Below are 12863 nucleotides of genomic sequence, written 5' to 3'. Positions count from 1 at the left end.
GCGCGGCCACTGACCCGAAGGTGTAAGGGCGCTAGGAGACAAGGACGAATACAAACACAAAGAAATAGTTTTTAAAAAGTGTGGGCAAAGCCCATCTGCTAAAGCAGTGCTAAAGGGGATGCATGAAATTAGTTGAATAGAAATGTCTTAAGTTTTTTCCTAAAGATCATGATTGAAGGGTCAGACCTAGCTCAGACCTAGCGGAAGGCTGTTCCAGGCAGCCGGATCTGCTGCATAGAAAGCTCCTTTCTTGACCTGCTACAGTCTGCAAGAAGGGATTTTCAATTGGGCAGAGTTGTAAGATCTCAAATAGTGTGAGTTGGATTTAACAACCAATTCATCCTTCAGTTAGGCTGGAGCTGTGCTTCTCAAGCATTTATAGGTGATCAACATCAGCCGGAAAAAAATTCTATCTTTGATCGGAAGCCAATGTAGGCTTCTTCTGGCCTCAGATATATGGTCCCTTTTCTTGCGGTCCATAATAACTCTAACTGTATTATTTTGCACAACTTGTAGCCTGTTAGTCTTTATTTTCGGTAAGCCAATAAGAAGACTACTGCAGTAGTCAATTCTTGATCCCATCAACGTTCTTGCCAATATTTCAAGATTCTCTTTCGAAATAAATGGGCGTGCATGGGTCAACAGCTTGATATAGTAAGAGGCTGAAGAGACCAAGCTGCTGACTCAGGCTTTCTTGTTCAGGTTATGATCAAGATAAACCCAGGGGGTCTTGACTTTAGTTTTGATTATACAACCATCAATCTGGAGAGAATATTCCACCTCCGTTTTAGGGGTTTTAGGTTCAGTCCTGACTAGCATCATCTGGGTTTTGCTAGTGTTACTTGAGAGGCCATTATTGCACATCCAACTTTGTATTAGAACGTAGATCCTGTTGATGTTAAGCTCATCCTCTACAAAATTGCCTGATAGGGGGTTGACACATTGCATGTCGTCGGCGTAGTTGGTAAACTCGATTTTATTCTCATCCAGGAAATCGAGGAACGGGACTGTAAAGATGTTATAAAACATCAGAGACAGGCAGTCCCCCTGTGGCACTCCTTGCACAAGCTCAGTGGGTCTAGCATCTGCAAAAGCACTGCGCACCCTACACTGGCATTCGCTAAGAGAGTATTTTACCCACTGCACTGCTGATGTGGAGAATCCTGCCACCTCCTCCAACCTGGTGACCAATAATTTATGGTCGACCAGGATGAAGGCGGCAGACAGATGAAGGAGCATAAGCATCGTTTTTTCTCCTTGATCCATGTGATGGAGGAGCCTAGACTTAAAGTCCAGCAACGCTGTCTCCGTCCCATGACTTTCTCTGACTGCCATCGGTTCAGAATGTTATTTGATCTCAGATGGAGAACGGACTTGCCAATTCGCCACTTGGTCTAAGAATTTGAGAAGAAAAGGGGAATTTGAAATAGGACGATAATTCAAAGGATCTTCTGGACAGGGACCAGTTTTCTTTTTAACAAAGGTGTGATCCAAGAATTCTTAATACTTCTTGGGACACAACTGCCCCTAAAAGATGCATTCAAGAATCGGCATAATGTCGAGATTAGTACAGAGGAGCATGCCTTAACTGCCAAAGCCAGACAGACATCCCATTTGCAATTCGAGGTTTACACTGCTGCCTGTATGTTACCTTCCCTTGTCATGGGTCCGAATAAATAGTCTACCCGGCTTAGTGTCATTGGTGATGAGTCAGGATCAGTGTTCATGTTTGGCTCAGGGTGGGTGACTGCTGCTGGTGTCATGGATGGCACACGATGGAAGGCTCCTGGTCCTGTGGAGCAGAGGGATGATTGTGATCTCCTGGTGTCTTGGAGACCTCGTGCATGGTGGAGAGACTGGAGGCTGCCGTGCCACTGTATTCTTACTTGTGCTTGCTGTGGTGTAGAAAATACACATGTGGCCTGTTGTGGTGACACAGCGCTGCGGAAACTGGACGCATCAGAATGGGCGACACCATAGGAGGGGCCTGCTTAGCTTTGCCACAGAGGCTGAAGGTGGAGAACAATCACAGTAAACCCACAGCATGAGTCACATTGGACACTAGGCATAGCTGTAGCATCACATATCCTTTGAGGGGGAAAACCCCAAACGGTGTAATTTGTCATGGCTGAGTAGGAGCAGCCACACCCCCCAACACTGTTTCACGCCACCTGTTAGGGGACAATTTGGAAGAGTGCTTTTGATACAGAGCTGGCTGCCAGGGATGGTGACACTTACAAACCTAAAAAGAAAACCTTGCTGCTATTCAATGTGTTTGGATTTGGAGGCTCATAAAGTGTTCCATCTTTTCACTAAGGCAGGGTGTGCGAACGGAGGAAGAGGAATTGGATGTTCCTTAAAGGCTGCTAGAAGATTTGAGGGGCATATGCCTACCACGCAGTCTAATGTGATTGTGCAGAGGCAGCAGTTTTACATCTGGCATCATGGGAATGAGGGTATTAGCATAACTGAACTAAGAACATTTGACCTAAAACATTTGATCGAATTTTATTGACTTCTTTTTTGCTCAAATTTAATTAAATATATATATGGGGGTGGGTAAGGGTATAGATTAGGTTGAGGGGAAGTGGGGGGTCCCCCCCTGCATTTTAGACTGAAAAAAGGTCAAATGTGATTAGGTCAAATGTATTAGGTCCAATAGACCCAAACCGGGCAATTGAGGAATACGTGGTCTCTTTGTGCATATTAATGCCTGATTGCGAATTTAAAGGTTACCCGTAGCAGCACAGCAGGGATCAAGTGATGGTATACTACAATTACAACAAAATTCAAGCGAGACTTTTGAGTTGCAAAAAACCTAGCTCGGGATCAAACTATCCACATTGCCAAAAGCATAGAGGAGTCAGCAAATAGCATGAAGATTCTGGATAAACACGGACATGATGGACGCATGTGTACACATGTGGGTGAAGAGCATCGCAGAACGTTCCAAGCAAAAGTGGTGTCGGTGACATCAGAGGTGGCTCATTGAGTAACCGCGACACGTGCCTACCAGCAAGCATTGCCCCCCCCCCCCCCGCCTATGGGAAATAAGTGTAGGAATTAGACCCACAGAACACTTCACGGGTGCATGCAGCATGTTTAGAACCAATCGTGTGAGTACAATGGTCCAGTAAGATTTTAATGACGAGGTCAAATCAGAGAACATTATACTCACGGGGCTGGTATTTTTGGGTGAATATGGTAGGAAGTCCCCCAAATGCAGGGTGACATTTTGTGGAAAGGATGTGGATTCAGGAGCTCCAGTCAGTATAATCAACTTGGATACTTGCAAACAACTACTTGCCCAACAAATGATATTCAGGTTGCAGATCAAGTCGGATATTTTAAAAGGAATCAGATAACATTATTATGGTACTTCATTGAAAGCCTTGAATTGAAATACAATCTAGCCTACGACAACAGATATATTTCCTTGGAACACACAAGCCAGATGGAGAATTGAACTGGTTCCACATAGCAAGCAATACGTTCTGGAAATTGACCCGAATATGGAATTGGAAGACGTGCTTCGAACCCACGCAGATGTCTTCTGTGATAGGCTGCAAGGCTTGAAAGGCTTTGCTCAACAAATCAAATGAAGACATGTTGCAACCACGGTGCGCCAGAATGTGAGAACTACACCCTTTAGCCTTCAAAAAGAACTTACAGCATAGTTGGAGCAAATGCACATTACAGTGTATTAGAACCAAGTGAGTACTCATGTGGTCATTCCTTATTGAGGTAGAGAGGGAGACGATTGGGGATATAAATATATGCGTGGACTGAAGAGGACTCAATTCCTCTATATTGGTGGATTATAATCCTCTGCAAAAATTGCAAGCTCAATTAGCCCAAGTATGTGGAGCACAAATGATATGGAATCTATTGGAAACCTCTAGGTATTAAGTGCATTATAAATAACCTATCATATCATATGTGTTCACTGCGCCGATGAAAATGCCGCAGTGGTCAGCTAGATCACATTTCTCCGCAATCCTCCAACCTCCAACCCTCACCCCACTTACCCTTACTGCAGCGCACTTCTGTCTCTGCCAGTTTTGCCAGTGCTCCATGAGGGCGAGGCATGCATGGTGACTGTCAATGCCAGCACGTATGGGTCGGGAGCTGTGTTTGCTCAGAGGATCGGAGGAAGAAAATACATTGCAGCTTTTGGTTCCCCCCACTTTCGCTCAGCCGAATCATTATTCAGTGATCGAGTGAGAAACTTTGGCATGTGTGTGGGCGATCCACCATTGGAAGTCATGAGCATGGGCACTGCACTCATGATCAAACCGATCACAATCCTCGGCTAAAGGTGCCATACATGTCTGTATGAACTAGAATATGGGCCAAGTGCACAGACTCTGAGGGCTGATGGCTTTTCCTGGTTACCAGCTTCCCCAAGTGAGACTGACTCCTGTGTAGAAAGTGAGGGGAAGGTGGTTGTGTTTGTGAGAAACCTATATTCACCCATGTGGGTTAATGAGGTAAATAAGGCACTGATTGAAGATGCAGTCATGGAGGAGGTGATGTCGTATTGGAAGAAAGGGTGGCCAAAGGAAAGGTGCCTGCAAAAATAGCTGCAACCATGCATGCATCAAGGTGCAGGGTGAATTGTAACAGCGTGTTCATGCATGATCTAAGATTTATGACACCCACTTGTGTGAGAAGGACAGTCTTAGGCGCTGCACTTGAGGCACACTGTGGGGCTACAATGACCAAAAGATGTTTGAGGGATCAGGGATCAGTATTGGTCACTGTCACTGGACAAGGAGCTAGATGTGTTGAAGCAAGGGTGTGTAGTCTAGCACATCTTTTTTTTTTCAAATGTTATGTTGTTTATTACGTTAAACAGATTCTCTTCACATATTATTCTTCAAAATAGTACATATTTGCATTTTCTTCTTTGTTAATTCATTCATTAGATTTTACAGGTGCAGTTTTAGGCTATTCAGGGCACTGATAAGCTTTTTTTCCTGTATGTTTTCCCTCATGATGCAGAAGAATGCCTTTATTACTACAACGTTACTGGCATTCAGTGCTTTGAAAGGATTCAGTGTACGTTTTCTCATGCTGAGTAAGAGGACTTCACTGAGTGCAATGATGAGGCTTTTCGCTGACATTTTCTTTTGATATTTAGATGGGTTTAATGGTTGAAACATTTCTGCCCTTTAGAGCACTGATATTTGTTTTCTTGGGCTAGTGTCTCCCTTTCTGAATTTGCAACGTGTGTGTTTTAGGAAACGTGAGCTTTATTTCCATACTAAACCTCTTCTGACATTTGGTGTACTTACAAGGTGTTTTCTCCAGTATGCGTCCTCTTATGTAGCGTAAGGTTACCTTTAACACTAAATCGTTTCTGAAATTCACTGCACTGATATGGCTTTTCTCCAGTATGTGTTCTCTCATGCACAGTAAAATGACCTTTCCTACTAAATCGTTTGTGGCATTCACTGCACCGATATGGCTTTACTCCAGTGTGTGTTCTCTCATGCACAGTAAGACTGCGTTTCTGACTGAAGCTTTTCTGACATTCACTGCACTGATATGGCTTTTCTCCAGTGTTGTTTTCTCATGCAGAGTAAGGATACATTTATGACTGAAGCTTTTCAGACATTCCGTGCACTGATATGGTTTTACACCAGTGTGTGTTCGCTGATGTACAGTAAAATGACTTTTCCTACTAAATCGTTTATGGCATTCACTGCACTGATATGGCTTTTCTCCAGTATGTGTTCTCTGATGCAGAGTAAGAGGACCATTCCCACTAAATTGTTTCTGGCATTCACTGCACTGATATGGCTTTTCTCCAGTGTGTGTTCTCTCATGCAGAGTAAGGATACATTTATGACTGAAGCTTTTCAGACATTCCCTGCACTGATATGGTTTTTCTCCAGTGTGTGTTCTCTCATGCACAGTAAGACTAGTGGGGTCATTACGACCCAGGCGGTAAGTACACCAACTTTACCACCATGGTGTAAACTATGTTTACACCATGGTGGATGGCGGATTTACCACCCCATTCCAAGGTGAGTGGTGCGGTAAATCCCCATTTCCCATTTACCCTTCCCCATTCCTATTTTTGCCCCATAGGGCATAATGGGAGTGGGGAAGGCGCTAATTACGGCACCGTAAATTACGGTGCCGTAATTAGCACCAAGGCGGTTTAGCGCCATGGATTTTAACGCCTGCTAAAAGCAGACGTTAAAATTAGAATCAGGCGTTAAGGGTTAACGACGGCGTTAACCCTTAACGCTTGAGTTGTAATGAGGCCCTATGTTTCTGACTGAAGCTTTTCTGACATTCCCTGCGCTGATATGGTTTTTCTCCAGTGTGTGTTCTCTCATGCACAGTAAGACTACGTTTACGACTGAAGCGTTTCTGGCATTCAATGCACCGATATGGCTTTACTCCAGTGTGTGTTCTCTCATGCACAGTAAGACCACGTTTCTGACTGAAGCTTTTCTGGAATTCACTGCACTGATATGGCTTTTCTCCAGTATGTGTTCTCTGATGCAGAGTACAAGGACCTTTCCCACTAAATTGTTTCTGGCTATTCACTGCACTGATATGGTTTTTTCACCAGTGTGTGTTTGCTGATGCACAGTAAGATGACCTTTCCTACTAAATCGTTTATGGCATTCACTGCACTGATATGGCTTTTCTCCAGTGTGTGTTCTCTCATGCACAGTAAGACTATGTTTCTGACTGAAGCTTTTCTGACATTCCCTGCACTGATATGGTTTTTCTCCAATGTGTGTTCTCTCATGCACAGTAAGACTACGTTTACAACTGAAACGTTTCTGGCATTCAATGCACCGATATGGCTTTACTCCAGTGTGTGTTCTCTCATGCACAGTAAGACCATGTTTCTGACTGAAGCTTTTCTGACATTCCCTGCACTGATATGGTTTTTCTCAAGTGTGTGTTCTCTCATGCACAGTAAGACTACGTTTACGACTGAAGCGTTTCTGGCATTCAGTGCACTGATATGGCTTTTCACCAGTGTGTTTTTTCTCATGGATAGTAAGATTACTTTTGTGACTTAATCTTTTCTGACATTCACTGCACTGATATGGGGTTTCTCCTGTGTGTGCTCTCTCATTGATAGTAAGAGTCAATTTCTGACTGAATCGTTTGTGGCATTCAGTGCACTGATACATTTTTCTACTCATGTGTCTTCTCTTATAAGTAATAAATCACCTTTTTTAAATAAATGCTTTATGATATTCAGTACACTGAAATTGTCATATTATCCTCCCTTGTGTCCTTTCCCTTTGTGAGTCTGGTTTTTCTGAGAAGCTTTTCTGACGACAGCAAGCCACAGCGTTTCTCCCCCAATGTGTCTATTGCCATAGGACATCAAATTTAATTTGAACAGATTTCTGTTATGTACTTTACATGCATGTAGTCCATATACCGTTTCAGTTCATGCAGGCAAGGAGCTGTCCTCTTAGATTGAGTTTCTTCTTAAGATCAGTACTTGCATGAGGTGCAGTTTACCAGAGCACTTTGCTTACATTTAGGAAACCTTTCAGTCCCCTAATTATCCAGACGCACATATGTCTAATTGCTGAACTTTGAGTGCGCCCTGACGTACAATTGAAATTATACGGGATTGAAGACATCACGTTTTTAACCAGTAGTGTTCTTGGCTCTCCTAATTCCTTACTTAACACATCTGGCTTTTCATAGTCTTGTCAGGGCTCTGAAGCATCTCCCCCTTCAGACATAGAAGGCTTCTCAGAGTGTTAATTTTAGCGTGTATCACCTTGACTTTTCTGGCCTGCCTCAGTAACCTCTTAAGGCACGTTGCTAAGTCACAGTGGGAAGGTCCTCTCTGCCTAATCTTCCTCTACACTGCACACCAATTCCTTGTTAGAGTCATCGTGTTCGGGTTCCTGTCGAATGTCGGCTGCAGCAGCATCGCGCTTTGTTTTCTTCTGAGGAAAGAGATGTTCCCCCGGTGATTGTTTTTTCCTCGCGCCGGCTCTTAAGGCACGTTGCTAAATCACAGTGGGAAAGTCCTCTCTGCCTAATCTTCCTCTACACTGCAGACCAATTCCAATACACAGATGAGGTGAGTAGTGACTGCCACGCGGTAACAACTCAGTCTAGCACATCTGGCAAAGGCTTACAGCAAGCCATGTATCATTGCAGATCATCAACTGGCCAGAGTGTGTGTTGCCACAAAACGATATAGATTTTTTAGCGTCTATGCTTTTTTCTCCTCAGAGTTTTATGCGTTGGTGGTTATTGACTATCAATTGTAGGTGGTTGGACGAGAAATCATATCTAGTCCCACTCCATGAGGGTGTTCCAGAAAAACTTGCTATGGACAGTGGTGTCCAGTTTACATTGGGAGAAATGCAATTGTTTTTTAATTGAAATTTGGAGCTGAAGGATAGCCCTTTACCATCTTCAAGCTAATGGGTTAGTGGATATAGCCAACAGTTATGGATTGCAATCAACCGGCGCTAACTTATCGGGGAGTGGTACGAAGTACAGTCAAAGATATCCTGTGGTCTTATTGGACTAGACCTCATCCCAAAACAGGAGTGATCTCTTTTCAATTGTTTGTTTTAAAGATGAAGGATGGCAATATCTACATTGGTGGATAGGCCCGTTGGCGGGGTTCAATGTGCTGGACAGAACGTTAAGAACATACGTTCCAAAGTCCTGCAGTCACAGTGAAGAAACAAGTATTCCATGATTATTGAAAACAGGTCAACAATGAAGAAGTTCAGGTGTGAGATCAGGAGGACAAAAGCAAACCATTGAAGGTCAATAAGGGTGCACCACAAAATTGCAAATCAAGGTTTGTGATGGAAGTGAGTCGCAGTGCAATTAGGTTAAGTGGCAAAGTATAGAGAGAGCTGTTAAGGGAAATGGGAAATGTCTGCTAAAGACGACAGTTAATGGGCGACTGTCGAGTGGACAATAAGCATGTGAGTGACAGTGGTTTTGATGCTCAGAACCTTGTTCCCAGGGAGGGGTCTTGAAATCTTACTGATGGCATGGACGCATGTGGAATTGGCGGTGGAGATGTGTATCAAAAGGTTGTCTCTGAAGAACCAGGTTGGACAATAGCAGCAAATATGTCGATGGGGATCCTGAGGGCCCATCTTAGATGCAATACAAAGTTCACAGATTATATCTGTTATGGCTAATGTATGGTTGTATTGTAAATGTGTTAAAACTTGTACTTAAAGTTTGGTTCACATTCCATTACAACACAATATTATAGATAGTATTAGCCAGCAATAAACAGTACAATGCCCCTCCTTGTCCTGTGTAAAAAAAACAATAGAGGAAAGATGACAAGAAAACGAGCCAAACCTAGCAACCCCATGTATAGCACACTACTGATGATGCACTAGCATCCTAGGATCAGAGATCCGAACTTCCCATTCAGCGTTTGGGGGGGCTATCAGCTAGGTTCGGAACACAAATCTCCATAATCAATCCTTCCGGCATGGTCTGCTAGGAAGCGCTGAAATGGGTCCCAGATATTCCAGGGCAGAGGCAGGGCTGCACCATCAGTGAGTAATTCTGTTCCACATCACAGCTCCGCATCAGCTCCTTCAGCCACTGGTGAGATGTAGGAGGGACAATATTCATCCATCGCAACAGTATACAAGGTTTAACAATCATGATACACATTGACAACAATTTCCGATTATCATCGGAGAGATCTTGCAGTCTACCAAATAAGCAGCATATCAGATCTCTAGGCATATCCAGAGTAAGTATTTGAGATACCATAGCAACAACATGGACCCACAATTGTGCTACAGCAGGGCATGACCAAATCATATCAATAAAGTCTGCTGCTTGCCCTGACATTTCAGAATCTTTTTTCAACAACAGTATCATCAAACTTAACTTGACGAGCTGGGGAATGTAGGCCTAGTGGAGAATCTTGTATTGTATTAACTTGAATGTGGTATTCAAGGTGACCATCCACGTATAACGGCATAGAGAAGCCCACAGCTGATCATCCAATTACATACCTAGATCCCTTTCCCATTTCAATTTACTTGAAGAAGCTTCCACTAGGGCGGTCTCTTGGGTAATTCGATAGATGATAGTAACAATTCTCCTAGATCCAGCCAAATTCACAGCATACTCCAAAATGGGAGTTTTAGGGGGTTCTAGTGGAACAATAGAACCTCCCTGAGGTGACCAAATTTCCGAAATGGCCAATGTGGGGACCATGAACAGAAGGACATGTGAATTCTGAAGTCAGTTGGACGTCTTGTCCCACTCTACCTATGAATTGTTCCCTGGAAACGAATATGCCATCAGGGTACATGCCATATATTTATATATACCTCACCCCTATCTGAGACCAGGTCCGGCCAATCGCCTCATCACAACTTGGGTCCTAGTGCTGCAAACCCCAAATACACAATTCTGGCATGAATGGAAATTGCATACCAAGTAGCCGATAAAGCCTTATCCACGTACCTACTCTGCTGGATATAGGATCAAATTCACATCTACCTGTGTCAACCATAGTCAGAACGGCTGCTTGCAGGGAGTGCGGGTGGACAGACAGCCTTTCGTTCCTAGCATGGGAAAACATTGGAGCTCTCGGCATCCAGTATGATGCAAAATGCACGTGTGCGGACTAAAAATAAAGATCCATATCAGGAGCGCAAACACCACCTTAGGCATGGGCACGGGTCAGAGTTTCCCATTTGATCCTTGGCTGTTTCAGGTGCCATGTCAGACAGTCAGACCTACCAATAGGGGCTGCAATTGTTTAAAAAACTTAGTACGCGACAAGACAGGAATGTTCTGAAAAAAATAAAGAACTTGGGAATCACCACCATCTTGATCACTGCAGTGTGACCATAAACTGACATTGGAAGTCCAGTCCACCTCTAAATTTACGTAGGATCATGAGGTAAGCATAGTGATTATCATTCAAAAGTGAGGTGTGTGTTCTGCTAATGCCCACCTTTTTCACTCTGACGCTTGTTCCCACCTATGCAGTCCAATCTCGCTAGGTCTAGGAGTCCCTACATTCAATGGAAAAATAATTGATGTAGACCAATTTATTCGTAGCCCCGAAAACTTTCAAAGTTTTTCTATTTCACGTGTAAGAGGGTCCAGGTTTACCTATGTGTCTTTAATGTACAGTAAAATATCATTGGCGTACAGAGACACGAGTCCCCTCATCGTGCCCAAAGCCAGTCTGCGTCCATGATGCGCAAGACAGAGATGAATCGGCTGCGGTTTGATCACCAAGGCAAAAAGTAAAGATGACAAACAACACCCTTGTCTTGCCCCCCGCCCTAGCAGAAAAGAGGAGGAGCATTTGCCAAAGAAGCCAATCCTTGCACTGGAACTAGAGTAGAGAGGTTTCACACAGTGCAGGTAATAGCCTGTAAACCCCGTGCTCTCTGAAACAGCAAATAAGTAATCCCAGGACATGGAATTAATATTGAATGCTTTTTCAGTGTACAATTTAGCACCCACCAAATGGACCCTAGGATCAACTTGAATAATGATGATGAACAACCACCTAAGATTTAATGCAGTTGACCCACCAGGTCTAAAGCAGGATTGGACCAAATGGATCAATAACGATACATATGGCAGGAGCCGGTCAGCCAATATTTTAGAAAAATCTTGGTGTCTAGGTTGATCAGGGAGATGGGTCTATAACAAGCGCATTCTGGTGAGTCTTTACCAGGGTTCAAGATTCATGAGATCAAAGCTTCACACATAGTAGGGGGGAGGTACCCAGGTCTTGGCAAAGGTATCATTGGCAGGCAACCAAATAAGTGTATTTCCTGGAGATGGATTATTTTGGCCCCATCTCCCTCACAGTAAGCCAATATCTTATGGTCCTTCATATGGTTACTTAGGCACCTCATATTCCAGCTGATCAGAATACAGGCATCTGAAGGAAAAGGCATAGAGCCCGTCACGAAGAATGGAGCCATAGGGATCTCTGGCAAAATATACACCAATGCCAAAGGAAATACATTCAAACGGCCTAAATGTGTGGTGTGAATGAATTTAAAATGGTAAAACAAAACCCCAAGCCAACTTCCTTGCCTCCAGCGCCCCTCATTGCCTTACCCCAACATGCAGTGTACAACCCCATCCCAACCCGTAAAACAACCCACACAATAAACCATGGGCAATCACCTGGGGCCGTTGTTGAGACGCTGACACTGCCAGCCAAACCCAAGAAGGGGAGAGCAGGTACTTGACCATAGTAAAACCGACCAGAATTGGACTTAGGTGTTGCATTCTTTTTTTTTAATATCACATTTTATTGGTTTTATAACATACAACAACTGGTCCTATTCGGGCCAGATCTTAATAACAACAACAATAACGTTGGATGGAATACAAACCCAAATAGATCACATACGATATACCCTATAACAGGTTTTCTACTGCAATGACCACATTCTACACCCTGTGGTGTTATGGTATCAGAAGTTCACACTGTGTCTTCCCATTGTTGCCAAATCTTGCCTGCTTTTTCGGGGCATCCTCTGGCCCTGTATACCCTCTTCTCTATGGCAATGCAAATTTGTACATCCGTAATCCACTGGCCTAGTTGCGGTGACTCTGCTGTGCTATGTTTCTTTTAATTACCGCTGTTGCAGTCGTGAAACAGAGCTTTTCGTACCCTGACATGTCTATCTCGCTGTCTATTCCCAATAGCAGCAATTTGGGGTCTCTGGGAATCGTCTGGTTCAGGACCCTTGACAAGATATCACAACATTGTTGCCAATAGTGTCTTATATCCGGACATTCCCATAGTATGTGAAAAAAGTTCCCTCCTCTCCTCGACAGCGTAGACAGTTAGGTTCTACTATTTTACGCCAGTG

At 43.7% G+C, this 12863-nt stretch overlaps 1 pseudogene; it reads right to left on the bottom strand.

The window, feature by feature from the left end:
* Positions 1–7166, bottom strand: part of LOC138487459 (zinc finger protein 84-like) — a 54415-nt pseudogene extending 47249 nt beyond the window's left edge.
* Between the last annotated feature and the right edge of the window lie 5697 nt (positions 7167–12863).

Source organism: Ambystoma mexicanum, chromosome 9 (genome assembly GCF_040938575.1).
Source record: "Ambystoma mexicanum isolate Mex_15411 chromosome 9, UKY_AmexF1_1, whole genome shotgun sequence".
In the NCBI taxonomy this organism is placed as follows: Eukaryota; Metazoa; Chordata; class Amphibia; order Caudata; family Ambystomatidae; genus Ambystoma; species Ambystoma mexicanum.
This window is presented reverse-complemented; position numbering and strand designations above follow the sequence as displayed.